The sequence below is a fragment of the Canis lupus genome, chromosome 11 (assembly GCF_048164855.1).
Source record: "Canis lupus baileyi chromosome 11, mCanLup2.hap1, whole genome shotgun sequence".
NCBI lineage: Eukaryota > Metazoa > Chordata > Mammalia > Carnivora > Canidae > Canis > Canis lupus.
In genome coordinates, this window is record NC_132848.1 from 19,289,272 (window position 1) to 19,310,270 (window position 20,999).

Sequence of the window (20,999 nt, forward strand, 5' to 3'; positions counted from 1 at the left end):
GGCTCTCTCTTCCATCCGCTACCCCTTTAGGAAAAAAAATCTCTACTTCCCAGGACTCCACTGACCCCACAGAGCCGAGTCTCCAGCGCAGTCTGTGGGTCTGGTCCTGCTTTCTCCTCAAGCCTGGGTGGACCCTCCCTGCCCGGAAGCGTGGCCCCAGGATGCCCAGACCTCCCACCCCCTTGTCCAGACTCTTCCCAAGGCCACTGGGCTGGCCAGAGTGGGGGAGCTGAGGGTCCCTTGGGGACTGAGGCAGGATGGGAGGGATGGGGAAAGGGGGGAGCAGGAAGGAGCCTGTCAGAGGCCACTTTATCTGCAGGAAGCACCTTGGGAAGCACGAGGGTTGGCTTTCCTGCGGCCCAGCCCTAGAGAGAGGAAACCAGTGCTCCTAGCGCCTCTCCTGTCTCCGCTATCTTCCTGTCCCCAGCCCCCATCGAGCCAGCAGGTCCACGGTTCCTGCCCCCCCCCAGCCCCCACCTGCCTTTACTCCCAGCCTCTGATCCTACTGTGGCTGGCTGCTAGGCTTCCAACACACTCACCAGAGCCCTTGGTTCATGGTGGAAGAAGGAAGGAGGCTGCCCATCTCCTCAGCACCCATCCGGGCAGCTCAGAGCTCTGCACCAGTCCTGCCAACCTGCCCACCCAGCCTGGACCTCACGGGAGCCCGGTCAGCCTTCCAGGCCTCCCCCTACCAACCTACTGCCCTGGGTGAGTCCCATTCCGGCCCTGCACTGCAGCCTTAAAACCTTTGGGGAGAAAAATCTCATATTTTGTTGATGGGCAGTCAACCGATTGTGGTCCCCAGGCTCCGCGGGGCTGGCACTGCCCAGGGAGGTACCAGGGCCTCGCTCAGTTCCGAACTGGTTCCACAAAGTGCCTGGCACAGGGGACGGGCACATAATGAGTGAATTCCCAGCCTGCACATTCCCCAGCTCCACCACCACCCCAGCAAACAGCAAAAATAACAGAACCCAGAAGCACTTTACCCACATTACGTCCTTCCATCCCCGCAGCACGGTGGGTTTACAGAGGACCGAGGCGAAGGATAGTGGGTGTCTTTGCCCTTTATTTTGTTGAGAATAAAAGAACTCGGCCCCTCACCACCCCCCCTATAAATCCCGAGCAGCCCCCTGGTCCGGCAGACTCCAGCTCCCAGGCAGGGCCCCCCTTTGCCTGCCAGCACCCACCTCCCTCTGCCAGACCCAGGGCCCTCTGCTTCCCACTCCTTCCATCCAGGCCAAGATTCCAGAAGGATCTTTCTCACCATCCCTGCTTCTTTCCCACATTCTCCCACCACACATATTCAGACACATACGGGCCTCATAGGGCCTTGGGGATTTCATGTGGGCAAAGCACCCCCAAGAGTGCCTGGCACATCCCACAACCACGCAGCTACCCCCAGGCCGCGGCCCCCATGGAGGCCCTGGCCTCACCACAGCCTCCCCTCACCCCAGCCCACACTGCGCCCCCTCCCTCCTTGGTTTCCCAAACCTCCATCATCTGATGCACCTTCACGGTCCAGCATCCGAGGCCCACACCCTCCTGGCCCTTGCGGCGGGCTCCTCTCCTGGCAAAGTTTTTTGCCACCTTTCACTCCCTTTTATTGCCCCTCCCTCCCTGACACTTCTGGGGCCCACTTCCTCCCCCTCATCCCAACCCTGCCCCCATGAGGGCTTCTCCTGGCTGTCCCACCGCCCAGGTTTCCTTGACACCTCGGTTGGGCCCGTATTCTCAGCCCTCCACTGGCCTGGCAGCCCTTCTCTGCAGGCTGCTATGTCCACCTCACCCCCTCCCGCAGCACCTACTTTCACCTACTCCACACTTGACGTGCCGATTATTGTCCAGGGTCCGTCTTACCCCACAAGAACAAGGCTCCCCAGGGGTCCCTGACAGTCTGCGGCCCAGGGGCCACCACTCCACGTGTCGCCAGTGGATGAACCAAATCTGCACCCTGCCGGCTCTTCTCACTCCATTTCCCTCCAGATGAGATCCCCGCCTAGACTCCAGAGCAGATGTGGGAGGTGGGGATCCTTGGACGTCCAGTTGACTGGAAAACTGTCTGGGCCTGGTGTATCTTTTGTGGTTAGAGTTTTTATTGCTTCTACTTATTTGATATCTATCAATATATTTAGGTTCCATGTCATCCTGAGTCTGATTCGTCAAGTTTCACTTTTCAGGGAATAAAACCACTTGTAGTAAAGAATCAACTTTTAATTTTGCTAATCATTTGTATTTTCTATTTTGTTTTATTCTGTTCTATCTCTACTTCTTTATTGTGTTATGATTCTTTTTGTAATTTCTTGAGTTGGATATTTAATCCAATTTTTAGTCTTTCTCTTTTCTGACAGTGTTTAAAGCTATACCTTTCCAAGTGCCACTTTAGTTATGTCCCTGAAATCTTGATAAGTAGGATTTTTAATTTTACATTGTTCTGATTTTCTAATATCAAATTTTTTTGGCTTGGAAATTGCTGAAAGTATGCTTATTTACATGTTCCAATGTATACTAGATTTTTTTTGGAGGGAGGACTAACCATTAGTTACTGATTTCTTATTTTATTGCATTACGGTCAGAGGAGGTAGTCTGCATAAATACTGATCTTTTGGGATTCTGTGAAGACTTTCTTTGTAGCATGTACATGGCCTATTTCTGTGAAAGTTTTCCATCTGTTCTATAGGAATTGTTCGGAGAGAGAGAGAGAGAGAGAGAGAGAGAGATAAATATGATCTCCATTGTATCAAGCTTGTTAACTATATTATTCAAATATTCTATGCCTTTTCTAATTTTGCATCTACTCAATTTATAAATTACCAGAAGAGGTGGGTTAAATCCCACTACTGTGATACTGGTTTTAGCAATCTCTCCATGAAATTTGCCAGTTTGGGTTTTATATGTTTTGAGACTTGGTTTTGAAGTGCTAAGAAGTGTAGGATTATTATAGCTTCCTGATAAATTATTCCTTTTGTCATTTAACAGTACCCCCTCTTTATCCCTAATAATGCCTTTTGCCTTAATTTTGGTTTTTCTAGTAAGTAATCTACTACAGCTCTTTTTCTGAGTATGGACATCATTTGTCTTTTTCCATTCTTTTCCTTATATCTTAGGTATGCTTCTGATATATAGTCCGTGTAGCTAAAGTCTTTTTTGTATAAATCAATCTTAGAGTTTTCAACCTCTAACGGTGTGTTTATTGTGATTGATGAGATGTTTTAATGGATTTTTATTATCTTCTTTTGTCTTTTTTTTAAAAGATTTTATTTATTTATTCATGAGAGACACGGGGGTGGGGCAGAGACACAGGCAGAGGGAGAAGCAGGCTCCATGCAGGAAGCTCAATGTGGGACTCGATCCAAGGATCCCACGATCATGACCTGAGCTGAAGGCAGAAGCTCAACCACCGACCACCCAGGAGTCCCTGTCTTTTTACTCTGTGCCTCTTTTTGCCTCCCTTTCTGTCCTCTCCTGGATGGATCAAGTCATTTATTCCCCTTTCCCTCAACTCCATTGGCTTGGAAGCTATGTGCTCTCCATCACTTTCATAAATACACTTAATTTTCAACATACATAATTAGCAAGTTCTGGGAAGCCCAGGTGGCTCAGTGGTTTAGTGCCGCCTTCAGCCCAAGGCCTGATCCTGGAGACCTGGGATCAAGTCCCACGTGGGGCTCCCTGCAGGAAGCCTGCCTCTCCCTCTGCCTGTGTCTCTGCCTCTCTCTCTCTCTCTGTGTGTGTGTGTGTCTCATGAATAAATAAATAAAATCTTAAAAAAAAAACAAGTTCTAAAGTCAGCTATGTAGAGAGAGTCTCTCGTGCTCCCTCCTATGTAACGATAAGAACTTAGAATACTTTCACCTCTCATCCTTCAGGTTCTTGATCCTGTGACTTTTGCTCCAAATCAGTCATTCTCATTGTTATTCTGTCGAGCAGTGGGTGCATGTTAGATTGGATCGTACCTTAGCATATTTCTTCACTCGCTCTTCCTTCAAGGGTGAGGTCCATTCTTCCTGAAAGCACATACTTCAGATATTTTTAATGAATGTCCAGTAGTGAAAAATTCTTTGAGTCTCTGAAATGTCTTATTTTGCTCTCTTTCCTAAGTGATAATTTAGCAATGTAGACTTCTAAATTGACAATTATTTTCCTCTCAGTACTTTTTTTTCCCTCTGTGTGTGCTCTATTCTGGGTAACTTCCCAATTCTGACTTCCACCTCACTAATATTCTCTTTGACTATGTTTAATCTGCTGTTAATTCTGCCCATATGTTTTTTTTTTTTTCCCATAGAGCTTTCAATTTCAATGACCATAGATTTTATTTCTAGAAGCTCAATTTGGTACATTATCAAATCTGCTTGCTCTTTATATTGGCTTTTATCTTTTTTTATTTAATGCAATTTTAAAACTTCTTCTCTTGTCTTTAATCATTTCAAATATATTTATTTTAAAATTTCTAGTCAGTAGTTATACTATATGACCTTTTCGGTGGTGTAATCTTGCTCTCTGTGGGGTCTACCAACTTTCACTCATGGCAGATTATTTCTGTGAGAATCTTATTATTTGGAGTTATGAACTCAGTTGGGCCTGTATTTATGTAGGGATCCTAAGCAGCCTAAATGTGTCCCTTCAGAGAAGCACCACTATCCTATCATGACTTGTATGTTAGTTTCTTGATTTGGTAGTCCAGGGACTACAAAGAATAATAGAACTCAAACTCTAAAACTGATGGGAGCAAGCAAGGTTTACAGCCTCACTTTTCTACAGAGAGACCACCACAAAGCTTTGTAAAAAATTGCTTAAATAAAAAAGAATGGTAAAAATTATGAAAATAAATTAGTTACTAAGGTGTTTGAGAGCTACATGTCATTCACTGAGCAAGCCACTATTACTGCTCTCATGTAACAGATGAGGAAACAAAAGCCATCAAGAAAAAGTAACTCAGAGATGTCTGGGTGGCTCAGCGGTTGAGCGTCTGCTTTCTGCTCAGGGCATGATCCCAGAGCCCCGGGATCGAGTCCCATGTCGGGCTCCCTTCAAAGAGCCTGCTTCTCCCTCTGCCTGTGTCTCTGCCTCTCTCTCTCTCTGTCTCTCATGAATAAATAAATAAAATCTTAAAAAAAAAAAAGAAAAGAAAAGAAAAAGTAACTCACTGTGTCTAAAGTCGTGCATGGTTAGACAGTAGAGAATCTAGGACTTGAACCATGGCAGCGGGCATGTGACCCAAGTAGGACAAGTGACAATCCTGCCTTGGGATTTTACCTCTTATAACTGTTTCTCCACTCTTGGGATACATAAGAGATGTGAACTCAATAGCTACTGGTAACCAAGATTCCAGCCTTGAGAAGAGAGCGACTCTGAGGGAAGTATAGATATGAGAGACGGGGAAGGTTCTAAAAGGGTAAGTCCCTAAACACTCCCTGAAATCTGAAAAGATTTCAGTTTCTCTTGAATTTGGCCTCAAGAGCCAATAAATTTCCCTTCTGGGTTCAGAGTCCACACAATGGACAGGTTGGAGGGCTGTCCTTGGAGCAGATGTCTGGATTAAAATCCCAGCTCAGCCTCCAAATACCCCCATGGCCTAGAAAAGCTTCTTAGCTTCCCTCTGGCTTTCCTGTGTCTCCAGAGCACCATTCTGCACCCTGGTAAGTTGAGGACAATGGTAAGTATTATTTCAGTTGCTGAGTATGAAGCAAGTACTTACCTTCAGGGCTCACGGGTTGGCTCCTGGCCTTCTGGGCTATTGTGTGGGCTAAAGGAGGTAAGTGGGCATGAAGTGCTACCATACGCCTGGTACACAATAAACACTCTAATTTTTATTAACATTATAAAGCTGGGGATCCTTGGGTGGCTCAGCCGTTTGGCATCTGCCTTCATCCCAGGGCGTGATCCTGGGAGTCCCACGTCAGGCTCCCTGCGTGGAGCCTGCTTCTCCCTCTGCCTATGTCTCTGCCTCTCATTCTCTGTGTGTCTCTCATGAATTAATAAATAAAATCTTTAAAAAACATCATAAAGCTAGTTCAGATTTGGTTTCTGTCATCTCAACCTGAGTGGCTTCTACTGAACATTCTTCATATGTAGTGGCAAAAGTTGGAGTGATGTGAAGGGATGACTGATCTTTGTTGTATATTCTTAGAAAGAGCATTAGATAGTAAATATTATTTTAACAATGTAACTAAAAGTCAGAAATATCTGCCTAATGAATTTCACATTTAGGATTCCAATTACCTTTTCTTTCAAGACTGTAAGGTTTGTTTGTTTGTTTTTTAAGATTTTATTTATTTATTCATGAGAGACACAGAGAGAGAGAGAGAGGCAGAGACACAGGCAGAGGGAGAAGTAGGCTCCATGCAGGGAGCCCAACGTGGGACTCGATCCCGGGTTTCCAGGATCAGGCCCTGGGCTGAAGGCAGCACTAAACGGCTGAGCCTCCCCGGCTGCCCCTGGAATAGCAATTTAAAGGAAACTCTAGAAGACATGATGCAGATGGGATCAGAAGATGGAAAAGCCAACAGAAGCTGAATCGTTGACTACATAGCCCCAAAGACATGAAGGCTGCTGAGGAAGAAAGCTGTCTCAGCACAGTGGGGCCCTGCTGGAGTGGGGTGGGGATCACGGAGTCTAGCTGCAGGTACAAAACTGCTCCCTAAGTGTAGTGGAAGGGACTGGAGGGAACTCTGGGCCACAGAAGTGGACTGTCACTTCAGGGAAGGCTTAGCTTTAAAAAGAAAAAAAAAAAAAAGAGTGATTCCTAGCTTATCTTGCTCAACTTTCCCAGTGACCAGGTAGCCCTGGCCTACTTTCTGCTGGACTACTCTTCCACCTCCTCATCCCTGCCCTCCTAGGGATGAACTTCACACAGTTCACTCTTTCTGTTCTGTATAAGACTCCATTTTACGAAGATACCACACTTCAGGGCACCTGGATAGCTCAGTCGGTTGAGCGTCCAACTCTTGATTTCAGTTCAGATCGTGATCTCAGGGTGGTGAGTTTAAGCTCTGCATCAGGCTCTGTGCTGAGGGTGGAGCCTGCTTGGAATTCTCTCTCTCTCCCTCTCCCTCCGCCCCTCCGCCACATTGTCTCTCCCTCTCTCTCTCAAAATAAATTATTAAAAAAGAAAATACCACATTTCGCATATCAATTCATCTGTTAAAATATATATTTGGGTTGTTTCTTGTTTGGGATAATTATGAAAAAAACTGCTATGAACATTTGTGTACAACTTCTTGTGTGGACTTTTGCTTTCGTTTCTCTTGGGTAAATACTTAGAATGGCTGTATCTTATGGTAGATGTATGCTAACTTTTTAAGAAATTGGCAAGCACTTTTCCAGAATGGTAGTATCCTTTTAAATTCCAAATTTTTCCATTTCCTCCACATCCTTGCCAACACCTGGCATTGATTGTTTTTTTTCTTTTAATTCTAGCCATTTTAATGAATGTGTAGAGGTATCTATCTCCTTGTGTGTTTAAATGAGCATTTTCCGGGCAGCCCGGGTGGCTCAGCGGTTTAGTGCCACCTTCATCCCAGGGCGTGATCCTGGAGACCCGGAATCGAGTCCCATGTCGGGCTCCCTGCATGGAGCCTACTTCTCCCTCTGCCTGTGTCTCTGCCTCTCTCTCTTCTCTGTGTGTCTTTCATGAATAAATAAATAAAATCTTAAAAAATAAAAAAAATGAGCATTTTCCTGGGATATCTGGGTGGCTCAGCAGTTGAGCATCTGCCTTCGGCTCAGGGCGTGATCCCAGAGTCCTGGGATTGAGTCCCACATCAGGCTCCCTGCATGGAGCTTGCTTCTCCCTTGGCCTGTGTCTCTGCCTCTCTCTCTCTCTCTTTCTCTCTCACTGTCTCTCATGAATAAATAAATAAAATATTTTTTAAAAAGAGAGACACAGAAAGAGAGAGGCAGGGACACGGGCAGAGGGAGAAGCAGGCTCCATGCAGGGACTTGACCCCAGGACTCTGGGATCATGCCCTGAGCCAAAGGGAGACATTCAACCACTAAGCCATCCAAGAGCCCCTCAAATTTTTTTTGTTGTGGTAAAATACATATACCATTTTCGCCAGTCTTAAGTGTATAGTTCAGTAGCATTAAGTACATTTACATTATTGTGCCATCTCCTCCATCTATCCAGCTCCAGAACTTTTTCATAATCCCACATGGAAGCTGTGCCCATTATGCAATAACTCTCCATTCCCCTCTCCCCAGCTCCTGGGCCCACTATTCTGTCCTCTGTCTCTGTGGATCTTAATGCTTTAGAATCTTCTCAGCGCCATTTTTTAAAAGACTTTCCTGTTCCACTGAATTAATTGCCTTTGTTGAAAATCAGTTGATCACATATATGAGGATCTATTCCTGGTGGTTTTATTCTTTTCTTTCAATCTACACTTACACTTTCAGTTATACCAGATTGTCTTAATTTCTATAAAGCCTTGAAATCAAGTAGTATAAGCCCCACAACTTTGTTCTTTGTAATCTTGTTGGCTATTGTAGGTCATTTTCATTTCTAAATAAATTTTAGAATCAGCTTGTCAATTTTTTTTTAATTTTTTTAAACCTGATGGGAATTATATTGGTATTGAATTATCTCTATAAATATATCTAGAAAGAACGGATTCTTAATGATATTAAATTATCCAATGTGTGAACATGGTAAACCCTTTATTTATTTTGGTCTCAGCAAGGCTTAGACGTTTTCAGTGTAGAATTGTAGAATTCAGTGTAGAATTTCAGTGTAGAATTTCAGTGTACACATTTTTGTTAAATTTATTCCTAAGAATTTTGTTATTTCACATTATTGCAAATGAAAATTGTTTTATTTTTATTTTTAGAATTTTTTTTAAAGATTTTACTTATTTATTCATGAGAGACACAAAGAGAGAGAAAGAGAGGCAGAGACACAGGCAGAGGGAGAAGCAAGCCCCATGCAGGGAGCCCAACGTGGGACTCCATCCCGGGTCTCCAGGATCAGGCCCTGGCCTGAAGGTGGCACTAAACCACTGAGCCACCCAGGCTGCCCTATTTTTAGAATTTTTAATTATTTTTTAACATGCAGTGTTCTATTACTTTCATGTACACGATATAGTGATTCAACAATTCCATACATTACTCAATGCTCATTGTAATAAGTGTCCTCTTAATCCCCTTCACCAATTTCATCCATCCTCCTACATCCCTCCCTTCTGGTAACCCTCTGTTTGTCCTCTATAGTTTGAATACTGTTTTTGTGTCGGTCTCTTTTTTCTTTGTTCATTTTTGTTTCTAATTTCATTTTATAACTGTTTGTTGCTAATATTGACAAATACAATGAATTTTTGTATATAAACTTTGTAGCCTGTAAACTTATTAAATTCACTTAGCACTAGTAGCATTTTTATAGGTTCTTTGGGATTTTCTATATAAATAATCAGGTCATCAGCAAATAGCAAAATACTTTCTCTTTTTGAATTTTCATGCTTTTTTTTTTCTTTTTCTTGCCTTATTGCAATGGCTAGGACCACCAATAGCAGGAATACAGTGTCATATAGAAATGGTAAGAGTAAGCAGCCTGGCTTTGCTTTCAGTCATAGGAGGAAAACATTTATTTCACCATTAAGTATGATGTTATCTGAAGGATTTTTTTGTAGATGGCCTTTATCAGATTTAGAAGGTCCTCTTTTAGTTGTAATCTATAGAGAGTTTTTCATCATGAACAGATGTCTGACCCTTTTTGTTTTTTTAAGATTTTGTTTATTCACAGACACAGAGAGAGAGAGGCAGAGACACAGGCAGAGGAAGAAGCAGGCTCCCTACAGGAAGCCCGACGTGGGACTCGATCCCAGGTCTCCAGGATCACACCCCAGGCTGCAGGCGGCACCAAACCGCTGCACCACGAGGGCTGCCTGATGTCTGACCTTCTTAAGGAACTTTTTTGAAACCTTACTCAATGATTCTGCTTTATCTCATTGGCCAGAACTGGGTTTGGCTGCAAGTGAGATTAGGAAATGAAGTTCTTTCTTAGGTAAACACATTACTGCCCTCCATCAAAATCAGGGCTCTGTTAATGAGGAAGAAACCATGATGGATATTAGAATAGGCAGAATCTAGAATAGAATTTGTCACCTTGCATATACAATTCTAGATTAACAGTTAATTACATTACACATTTTGAACTTACTATTCTATTGTCATCTGGGGTCTACTGCTGACATTGGAATAAATGATGTTTTGGGATCCCAGGGTGGCTCAGTGGTTTAGCACCTGCCTTCAGCCCAGGGCGTGATCCCAGAGTCCCAAGATCGGGTCCCACGTCGGGCTCCTTGCATGGAGTCTGCTTCTCCTTCTGCCTGTGTCTCTGCTTCTCTCTCTCTCTGTGTCTCTTATAAATAAATAAGTAATCTTTTTAAAAAAAAAGAAAGAAATGATATTTTAAGTTGTTATTCTTTCTGTAGATAATTTGTTCTTTCTGGATGCTATTAAGATCCTATTGTCTTTAATATGATTCAATTTCAATTTATGTGTAGATGTTATTTTAGTTTTAGTTGTCCTATTTAGTATTTGTTATGATTCCTGAGTCTTAAGGCTTATGTCTTTCATCAAATCTGGAACGTCTCTGCTACTATCTTTTTAAGTGTTATATCTCCTCAGTATCCTCTATAAAAATATGTTAGATCTCGTGGATGAAGCTTGAAAACATTATATGAAGTGAAATAAGCCATTCATAAAAGTACAAACATGTGATCTACTTGCATGAGGTATCTCGATTAGGCAAACTCATAGAAACAGAAAGCAGAATAGAAGTTACCAGGGGCTCGGGGAGGAGAGAATAGGTAGCTATTTTTTTAATGGGTACAGAGTTTCTGTTTTGTGTGATGAAAAAGTTCTGGAAATGGATAACAGTAATGGTTCCAGAACATTGTGAATATATTTAATGAAATTGTAAGGTGTGAAATTTTTTAAAGATTCAAAAAGTTTTAAATATGTTAGACCCTTTCATTCTAAAACATTCTCAGGCAGCCCGGGTGGCTCAAGGGTTTAGCACTGCCTGCAGCCCAGGGCCTGGGCCTGGAGATCCGGGATCAAGTCCCCAGTCGGGCTCCCTGCGTGGGGCCTGCTTCTCCCTCTGCCTGTGTCTCTCTCTCTCTCCCCTCCCGTGTCTCTATAAATAAATAAAATCTTTCTTAATTTTTACTTATTTTATGATAGACACAGAGAAAGGCAGAGAAACAGGTGGAGGGAGAAGCAGGCTCCATGCCAGGAGCCCGACACAGAACTCAATCCTGGGACTCCAGGATCGAGCCCTGGGCCAAAGGCAGGCGCCAAACCGCTGAGCCACCCAGGGATTCCTAAATAAAATCTTTAAAAAAAAAACATTCTCATCTTCCGGTCTGTTTTGTACTCTTGGTAATTTCTGTAGGCTCACCTTCTTTTTTGTTATTTAAGATTTTATTTATGTATTTGACAGAAAGAGACTCGGTGAACAGGAGTGAGAAGGGGCAGAGAGAGAGGGAGAAGCAGGCTCCCCACTGAGCAGGGAGCCCAATGCAGGACTTGATCCCAGGACCCCTGAATCTTGCCTGGAGCTGAAGGTGGACGCTCAACCACTGAGCCCCCCAGACGTCCCTCCTGTTCACATTTGCGTCTTTTAGCTCTGTGACCATTTTTAGGATACTTATATGGTTTGTGATTTTAGATTGTGATCTCATGTTTGTCTAATCCAATCTGTGAGAACCTAGAGAGACTGAGTTGAGACTGAGCTCCTTCAGAGCATTTGCACTTGATCCTGCTAGGTGCCCCAATGCTGCCAACCTACAACCACTTCAACTCAATTCCAAACCACCCAGATAGTATATATTTAAAACCCACCTGTTTGAAGGGAAACTATCTTTATGAATTCTGAGGATTTAATTTTCATCTTGTGGTGAAATCGTTACAAAATCTTTTATTTCTCTTTTCTGAAAAGCAGATTTTTTTCTAGTCTTTCTAGCCTATTACTGAAGTTATAGGCCTTTAAAAGTCCTGAGAATGTTCCTGATATCATGCTTTCTTGCCTTCTTACTTTTAGTTTCCTCTTCATTTAGTGTCTCTGGGGCTATCTCTTGCTTTCTTTCAAGCTCAGCTATATACATTTAAAAGAATGCTTATTATATTTGAGTGAATATTTCCAAGTGTCTTGCATTAGATTATGTTGTTGGAAAGGTTTTCTTTCTTTTTATTTTTTCTAATTTTTGTGAAGTAATCTCTACACCTAATGTGAGGCTTGAACTCAACCCTGAGATCAAGAGGTGCATGCTCTACCGACTGAGCCAGGCACCCCAGAAATGCTTTTCATATTCAAACATAGCAGTCAGCACATATATGTGCTTAATAATGTGTTTGCTAGACAGATGTTAAATAAATGCAGAAATAACAGAAGGACATTCTACATTTTAAAATGTTTATTAGGATCCCTGGGTAGCGCAGCGGTTTGGCGCCTGCCTTTGGCCCAGGGTGCGATCCTGGAGACCCGGGATCGAATCCCACATCGGGCTCCCGGTGCATGGAGCTTGCTTCTCCCTCTGCCTATGTCTCTGCCTCTCTCTCTCTCTCTGATGACTATCATAAAAAAAAAATGTTTATTATGGGCCCATACACACACAAACACACACCAAAATAGGAGACATGGGATCCCTGGGTGGCGCAGCGGTTTGGCGCCTGCCTTTGGCCCAGGGCGCGATCCTGGAGACCCGGGATCGAATCCCACATCGGGCTCCCGGTGCATGGAGCCTGCTTCTGCCTCTGCCTGTGTCTCTGCCTCTCTCTCTCTCTCTCTCTCTCTCTCTGTGACTATCATAAATAAATAAAAAAAAATAGGAGACACTAGGAATATAGCAGTGTAAAAATGGGTCTCACCTCGTCACCTATGTCGTCTCATTCACTTGGGACTTTGGTGTCTTTTTTTTTTTTTTTTTTAAGTAGGCTCCATGCCCAAGTCAGAGCCCACCTCAGGGCTTGAACTCATGAGAACAAGACCTGAACTGAAATCAAGAGTCGGACGCTTAAATGACTAGCCACCCAGGCACCCGGGACTTTGGCATCCTGATGACAGATTGCTTGCTCACCTCAAGTTCTGACATTGCCCATGTCCGTCCAAGTGATCCCTCACACACTGGCCTCACAATTCCCCAAACTCATCTCACTGACTGCAAAAGCTAGAATTTGGATACAGATTACAGACTCATGTTTGGCTAATTTGAACAGAAAGGGATTTAATACACTGGAATTAGTGCCTACAAAGTCATTGGAAGGACTGAAAGAGAAGTCTGAGCTTCTAAGAATGCCACCCGCCGCCCCCCCCCCCCCGCCCCGTAACTCCATAGAAGTGGTCCCCTAGGGGGTTACTCTTTGTGCCACAGTTGACAAACTGAGGTGAAGGAAAGCTGGTGCCCAACTGCTGACTCCAATTGGCCACATTCTCAACCCCTTTTGTATGTAGGTAGGGCCATGTCAGAGTTCTGGAACTGATATGTGCCGCTCTAGGTCTGACCCATAGATGCCTCCTGCTCACGCCTGCACGCTTTCCCTTCAGCCTCCTGCTTGCTGGATGTCAGCATCCAGGATGTTGAAAATCCACATGTTGAAAATGGCAGCACTTCCTTTGCTCTGGTCCCTAAATGACTACGCAGAGCAGAGAGCCCACCCACCATCCCTGCCAAAGTTGCAAACTGGACTTTGTGTAAACAAGAAACCATGGGTTGTATTAAGTCCCTGAGATTTTGGGGTTTAGCTGTCAAAGCAGCTGGTGTTTCCTCAAATGATATAAGAGGGGAGCTCTAGAGGCCTCACTGTGCTTCCTGCCTTGGACGTCGTGGCCTGGACGAGCAAGGGGTGTCGCGCTGGCTGCTCAGTACACCTCAACAACTGGGGAAGTTAACACAACATAGATTCACAAACCCACCGTGTCCGCTGTGAGAGGGACTGTGGCCCAGAAGGCGTATCTCACCTGACTTCCCAGGCCTCCTGCTGGTCACTGGACTATAGAGGCATGAGAATGGGAAACGGCTTTCACTCAGAACCAAGTGCCCAGCAATCCCTGAAAGCCTCAAGTGTCCCTCCCCTCCCCGCTCCCCACTGAATAGCAATCCTAGCAAAAAGCTGCACCTCCTGGCAGGGGAGGCCATGGGCAAGACTTAGCGTGGCCTTGAGTGTTTCCTCCAGGTCTCTCCCTCTGGCAGAGGGCTCCGGCTCTGTGAATGACTCATGTCCAGGAATTGGGAGAGGAGCTGGAGTGACTTTCCTGTGTTGTGAGTCAAGTCCGGGCCAGTTCCTGAGACCCAGGGTCTTTCCACCACCGCCCAAGCCTCTGCTGGCACTGCCTTCTGTTTGTGTCCTGGAGGGTGACTCCATGGCCCATGGTCTCTGAGTCCACACCAATGTGTTCGACCATATGATGACCACACCTGCCCGGCCACAGGGCCCCTGCCACCCCGTTATCTCCTCCCTTTGTCTCCTCTCCGCCCTCCAGCTGCCAGTTCCCCCAGAGCCTTTCAGGGGTGTTGCCGTCGCCCTCCCTACTCCAAACTACACCCTTTACATTTTGGTGAGGGAACATCTCAGAGGACATTTGGGGACAACTGAGCAGGTCAAGCACAATACCTTCCTGTCTCAGTCTTTCAACATCTTTTTCTCCACTGCTAAAAAGAAACCACAAGCTCCAAAATGGAGTCACTTTTGCTAAGCACCGGCAACACTTAGCACCTAACCTAAGGGCAGTCTCAGCCTCTCCCGGCAGTGGAACTTCAAGCCAGCGAGTCTAGACTCTCCTGGTCAGCACAGTGAGGTTATGAGCGTGATAAGCCCCCTGCCTCTCCTAAGGGAAGTGGCCTTGCCTGAAGCAATCCACCCCTCTAGCTGCCTTGTCCCCCTATCGTCTGCCCCTAAAGCCCTTCCAGGTGTGCAGCTCCTTGGAGGCCCCTTCTTGCTGGAGGAGATGCCAGCGGATCCAAGAGTCACTGAATAAAGCGAATTCGATCTTTATATTTATTCAGTTGAATTCCGTTTTCCATCACCATTAAACCAAGGAGTGGGATCCCTGGGTGGCGCAGCGGTTTGGCGCCTGCCTTTGGCCCAGGGCGCGATCCTGGAGACCCGGGATCGAGTCCCACGTCGGGCTCCCGGTGCCTGGAGCCTGCTTCTCTCTCTCTCTCTCTCTCTCTCTCTGTGACTATCATAAATAAATAAAAATTTAAAAAAAATAAAAAATAAAAATAAATAAACCGAGGAGTCTTCGGCGCCTCAGCGTCATCACCCGGGCTGTAATTGAGCCCTGGTCTCAATTACTCGGGGGCAGTCACCGCCACCCCGGCCCTTGGGTCCGTTCCACTGATGTGGGGCCGTCTTCCTCCAGTCCATTCCTCAGGACCCTGCCGACGGGGTGTGCAAAATGGTGCGATCATCTTGGCGTCCACGTCTTCTCTTCTGTGTTTACATGAAGTTGCCCCTGTCCTGCCCACGAAGGCTGGACTACGACCCTATGACTCCTGAGGAATTTACCATGCAGCCTCCTCTGCCTCAAGCCCCAGGGGCCCAGGCAGGATGGCTCCCCAGGCCTGCACCAGGCTCTGGGGGGGGGGGGGGAGTCCTTGGCTGCTACACACACGGGGGCCAGAGTCCGCTGCTGCACACCAGGTCTCCGTGAAGCACTGCGTAGGAGGAACTGTCCCACACCCGGTCTGGGCAGAGCGTCAGACATCAGCATTCCTCGTGGGTGAACTTTAATGACAGAACAATGTCTGGGGACCCGGTCACCTGCCCAGCTGAGTGTCATTCACAGGTAAGGGATCTGTAGCCAGACCTGCTGCATCTGTGAGGTGCTCCCTCAGGGGCTCTCCCCTTGCAGGCAAGATTGAGTAAAAACTGACAACCCGACCCTGCTTGTAACTCAGCAGACAAGTTGTCCCCATCTCTCCACCTTGTTGTCAAGCTATCTTCCCTAGCGCCCTGTGGAGGATCCAGGGTGTCTGGAAGTCCTCGTGCTCCTGGCCCGGCACCACCCTAGGACAACAGTAATGGTGAGAAGAGTAATACAGACTTGCCACATGCCAGCTGAGGCTAAGGCTTGCTTACATGCCCCCGCCAACAGAGCCCGAGGGCAGCGGCTCACAACTGGGCAGAGGCGGAAGGAGCTTGGACACTAGGGAAGGCCTCACTGGGAAAGTGACATCCCAATGGACCTGAAGGAGGTGGGGAGTGAGCCAGGCTGATCTAAGGTCAAGGATTTCCGATAGAGAACAGCAAGCTCAGAGGCCTGAAGCTAGAGGATATCTACGGATTGGCAGTGGGGCGGGGGTGGGGGGGGGTGGGGGGGTGGAGCAGAGGGACAGGGCCACGGAGAGCCACACTGCTGCACACCAGCCCCAGCACTCCTCGGCACCCCGTCTCTGGGAGCCCTCCCGTTCCCCTCTCCACCCCATGGATGCCAGGAGAGCCTTCCAGTCAGCACCTTCTTAAAGAATCATTCACAATGCTTGTTAAAACGGGAAGGCAGTTGGTGGGACTGCAAGCTAGTGCAGCCACTCTGGAAAACAGTGTGGAGGGTCCTCAAAATGTTAAAAATAGGGCTACCCTAGGATCCATTAATTCCACTACTGGATTTACCCAAGGAATACAAAAGCCCTAATTCAAAAACATATATGCACCCCTATGTTTATAGCAGCATTACCTACAATAGCCAAATTATGGAAGCAGCTCGTGTCCATCGACTGATGAATGGATAAAGGAGACGTGGTGTGTGTGTGTATATACACATAATGGAATATTATTCAGTCATCAAAAAGAATGAAATCTCGGAACGCCTGGGTGGCTCAGCAGTTGAGCCTCTGCCTTCGGTTCAGGGCGTGATCCTGGAGTCCCGGGATCGAGTCCCACATCAAATTCCCTGCATGGAGCCTGCTTCTCCCTCTGCCTGTGTCTCTGCCTCTCTCTGTGTGTCTCTCACGAATAAATGGATAAAATCTTTAAAATAAAGGAATGAAATCTTACCATTTGCAGCAACATGGATGGAGCTAGATATTATAATGCTAAATGAAATAAGTCAGAGAAAGACAAGTATCATATGATTTCACTCATATGTAGAATTTAAGAAACAAAGCAAACAAACAAAAAGAGACAAACCAAGAAATAGACTCCTAACTAGAGAGAACAACCAAGTGGTTACCAGAGGGGATGGGGGTGAAATAGGTGATGGAGGTTAAGAGGACAGTTACCACGATGGGCAGTGAGTGATGGATGGGACTGCTGGACCACAATATAGGACTGAGACTAATATAACACTGTGTCAACTACCTGGAATTTTTTAAAAAGAATACATTTAACCAGTTAAACACAACAGGCACACTTAATTCAGGACCATCACAGTAGGTACACAGACCACTGTGATGGAATTTTACAGTGGCGGCTCAATTCTGATTGCAACACAGGCAAGTAGGAATTCATAGTGATACAGTTCAGAACACACTACCCCAAAATATGACACCTTGCATCCTGAGTATGTTTTTTTAATTTATTTTTTTTAAGATTTCATTTATTTATTCATGAGAGACACACATAGAGAGAGAGGCAGAGACACAGGCAGAGGGAGAAGCAGGCTCCACGCAGGGAGCCCGACTTGGGACTAGATCCCTGGACTCCAGGATCACATCCTGGCCGAAGGCGGCGCTAAACCGCTGAGCCCCCCAGGCGTCCTGAATGTCCTGAGTATGTTAAGCTGACGTAGTTTGAAGCAACAGCAGCAGCAGGAAGGCCATTCTGACCTCCTCTGCCGGTGTCCCCTGAAACAGGCCATGAACCCCCCTGTGAGAGGTACTCCCCCCATCCCCAGAGAACAGGAGCGCTCTTATGCCAAAGACAAAGGAAAGGATCCCAACAAACTGGCCTTGCTGAGCTTCTCCCATCTACCACACTAACCCTCAGACTCCTTAACCTGCCATATTCTCCTGCAGTTGTCCAGGCGCCACCAAACCTAGCACAAGATACTCAAGTTTAACAGGTTCTTTGGGTCATTTCCTTATGAAGTCTCCCATGTCAAGGAAACCTTATAAAATTTTTTTTAATTTTTATTTATTCATGATAGTCACACAGAGAGAGAGAGGCAGAGACACAGGCAGAGGGAGAAGCAGTCTCCATGCACCGGGAGCCCGACGTGGGATTCGATCCCTGATCTCCAGGATCGCGCCCTGGGCCAAAGGCAGGCACCAAACCGCTGCGCCACCCAGGGATCCCCGGAAACCTTATAAAATTAAACAAATGTGTGGGCTTTATCCTGTTCATCTGTCTTTATCAGTTTAGTTTCCAGACCCAGCGAGGGATCCTACAAGGGTCAAGGAAAACTTGAACTACAACAGCTAAGGAGCAGGTGGGGGTCAGTGGAAAAAACTGACTTTTTCACTAAAAACACCAGGGGTGAGGGGGGTTCTGGCTAGACCAACCCACCAGGATTCTGGCCAAAGACAGACCAGGTGATCAGATGTCACCTTGCGGGGGCGGGGATCAAGACCCTGATCAGAGGGACCCTGGGTGGCTGTTGACTGAGGGGTGAGCAGCTGCCTTCAGCTCAGGTCAAGATCCTGGGGTCCTAGGATCCATGGTTTGGGCTCCCTGCTCAGAGGGGAGCCTGCTTCTCTCTCTGCTCCTACGCCACACTCCCCCACACACACACACACTCTCGGGCTCTCTATCACATAGATAAAATCTTGAAAAAAAATTAAAACAACCTAATCAGATATCAAGGGTGGAGCGTTCTTGCTAACACTGAGATTTACAAGGAAGTGCACAGATGGGCCCAGGAAAAGGTTCAGAAGACGGACTAAAGTTTGGTCAAGCAAACCAAACCTCCCTCCCTAGGTGGAGACATGCACCTACCAGCCTGCCATGCGGGAACTGGGACCAACCCACCAGGTCAGGGTGGCCGTGGGGGAGGAAATACCACCTGGTGGACCAGGTTGAGGTCTAGCAGTTCCTGAGGGCAAGGAGGGAGGAACTGGGGGCCTGCACAGATGGCTTCTGACGTCCTGGGCCCCCACATCAGCCAGCCCCAGAACTGCTGCAGAATCCTCCCCCGTGGGCTGGGCGTTCTCACTGAAGCCACTCACCCACCCCACCCACCCCACGCAGGCCCAGGAGACACAGGCCTCTCATGCCTTGTCCTAGGTACAGAAGCACAAGACCAGCACCACTCATTGCAAGGCCCCCCTCTCCTAACTGTGGGCGTCAGTTCCAAATTAGCAATGTCCCAGGCGTCCAGAGCCACATCATGCACGCTGGCAGGCTGCCTCCCATCAGGGCTCTATCCCAAGCTGACCCTCCTGCCAGCTCCTGCAGCAGTGCCAAAAAAGAACTCATATCTCCAAAAGACTCAGACGCCTGCAGAGGCTTGGCTTTGAACAAACATAGCTGGCAGCACACAGACCTTCCCCCTACCTAGAGGTCAGGGCCGGGCTGGCTCCGCCGGCCCATGTGCACACACCTGAGGTGCCTTCAGGAACCGCAGGGGAAGATGCCAGCCATTTGCATAACATTACAACCCCAGGCAGGCTCTTCCCGAGAATCAGGGCAGGTCCTCAGCCGCCTGGGGTAGTTTCCAGCTCGCCGCTGAAAGGGAAGAAAGTGCTTTTGGTTGACTCCTTTTAAACTCCAATTCACAGCGCCGACCAGCTGTGATAGCTCCAATTACAGGTTCAAAGATTTCTGGGCCATGGAAAAACTTCCTGTTCTGGCTACTCAACCCCATCCCACTCCCACGCAAAGGCCCAGAAACCACCCTGGGATGTGACACCAAGGGGACAGGTTGCCAAACTGGCCCCTTTCTGTCCTCACAAGGTCAGCAGCTAGCCTTGACCCCAGCCCCCAGGCCAGCCCCATTCCCGAGAGTTCCCGCCCTGCCAGTTTTGCTCCTCCACACTCCCCCATGTCTTGAGCCTTCCTGTTTCATCAGGAAAGTGCCAGCTCCCCAGCCAGGGCTGGACTTCAGTGGACCCGTGTCCTGGTCCCCCACCGCAGTCCCCAGAGGACATGTGCTGCGCGGTCCACTCTGAGCTCTGCTCCACCGTCAGCAGCCACGGAAAGCCTCTCCAACCGGGAACCCAGATCCTGATCTTCCTGAGGTCAGAGTCCCAGAGGGATGCCCTGAGTTTGTGAGGGAAACAGGCCAGAAAGCGGTCCTGGAGAGTTTCCTGGGGCGGTGGGAGCTGCCCCGGGGGAGCTGCAGCTGGGGGGCCCGTTACCCACCTAGCCATCCTCTGGCCACTCCGTCCCTTTGAGGCAGCTAAACCAACGGGGGCCAGACAGGTGAAGCCCGGTCTGCAAGGTCACCGGTGCGGCAGCTCTGGCCCTAGTGTGACCCCGGGCAGGCCAGAGCCCAGGTACCAGATGCACGTCCCAAACCGTACGCGCACTACACACACACACACACACACACACACACAGACGCGTGCACGGAAAGGGTCTGAAAGAGTTTGCTGTCTCGCGTTTCAAGAAAAACACCGGAAGTAACGTTGAGCAAAGAGCCCGCGGTCGGTGGGCTCCGCGGCCTTCGCTCCGCGTGGCTCATCCAGGATGCCCAGGGCACCCCGCCCCCTCCCCGCACTCAGGTCCTTTCCTAAAGGACCCCGAGTCTCCCAGCCCCCGAGGTCGGGGGCCCCGCCCTGCCCGCCCCTCCAACGGCCCAGGGGTGCTAAGCGGGCCCGGGCGCTCGCCCCCAAACCCAGCGCCCAACCCCGCCCCAGGCCGCGGGAGAGTAGGCCCCGCCCCCGACGAGGCCCCGCCCCAACGAGGCCCGCCCGGGCTGCCGCGCGCGGAGGATCACGGGACCGCGGGGCGGGGCGGAGACGGGGACGGGGCGGGGCCGGGCGCGCGCCCCGCAACCCCGAGCCCAACCCCGAGCCCAACCCCGAGCCCAACCCCGCCCCATGCCGCGTGCGAGCAGGCCCCGCCCCCAACGAGGCCCCGCCCCCAACGAGGCCCCGCCCCAACGAGGGCCCGCCCGGGCCGCGCGC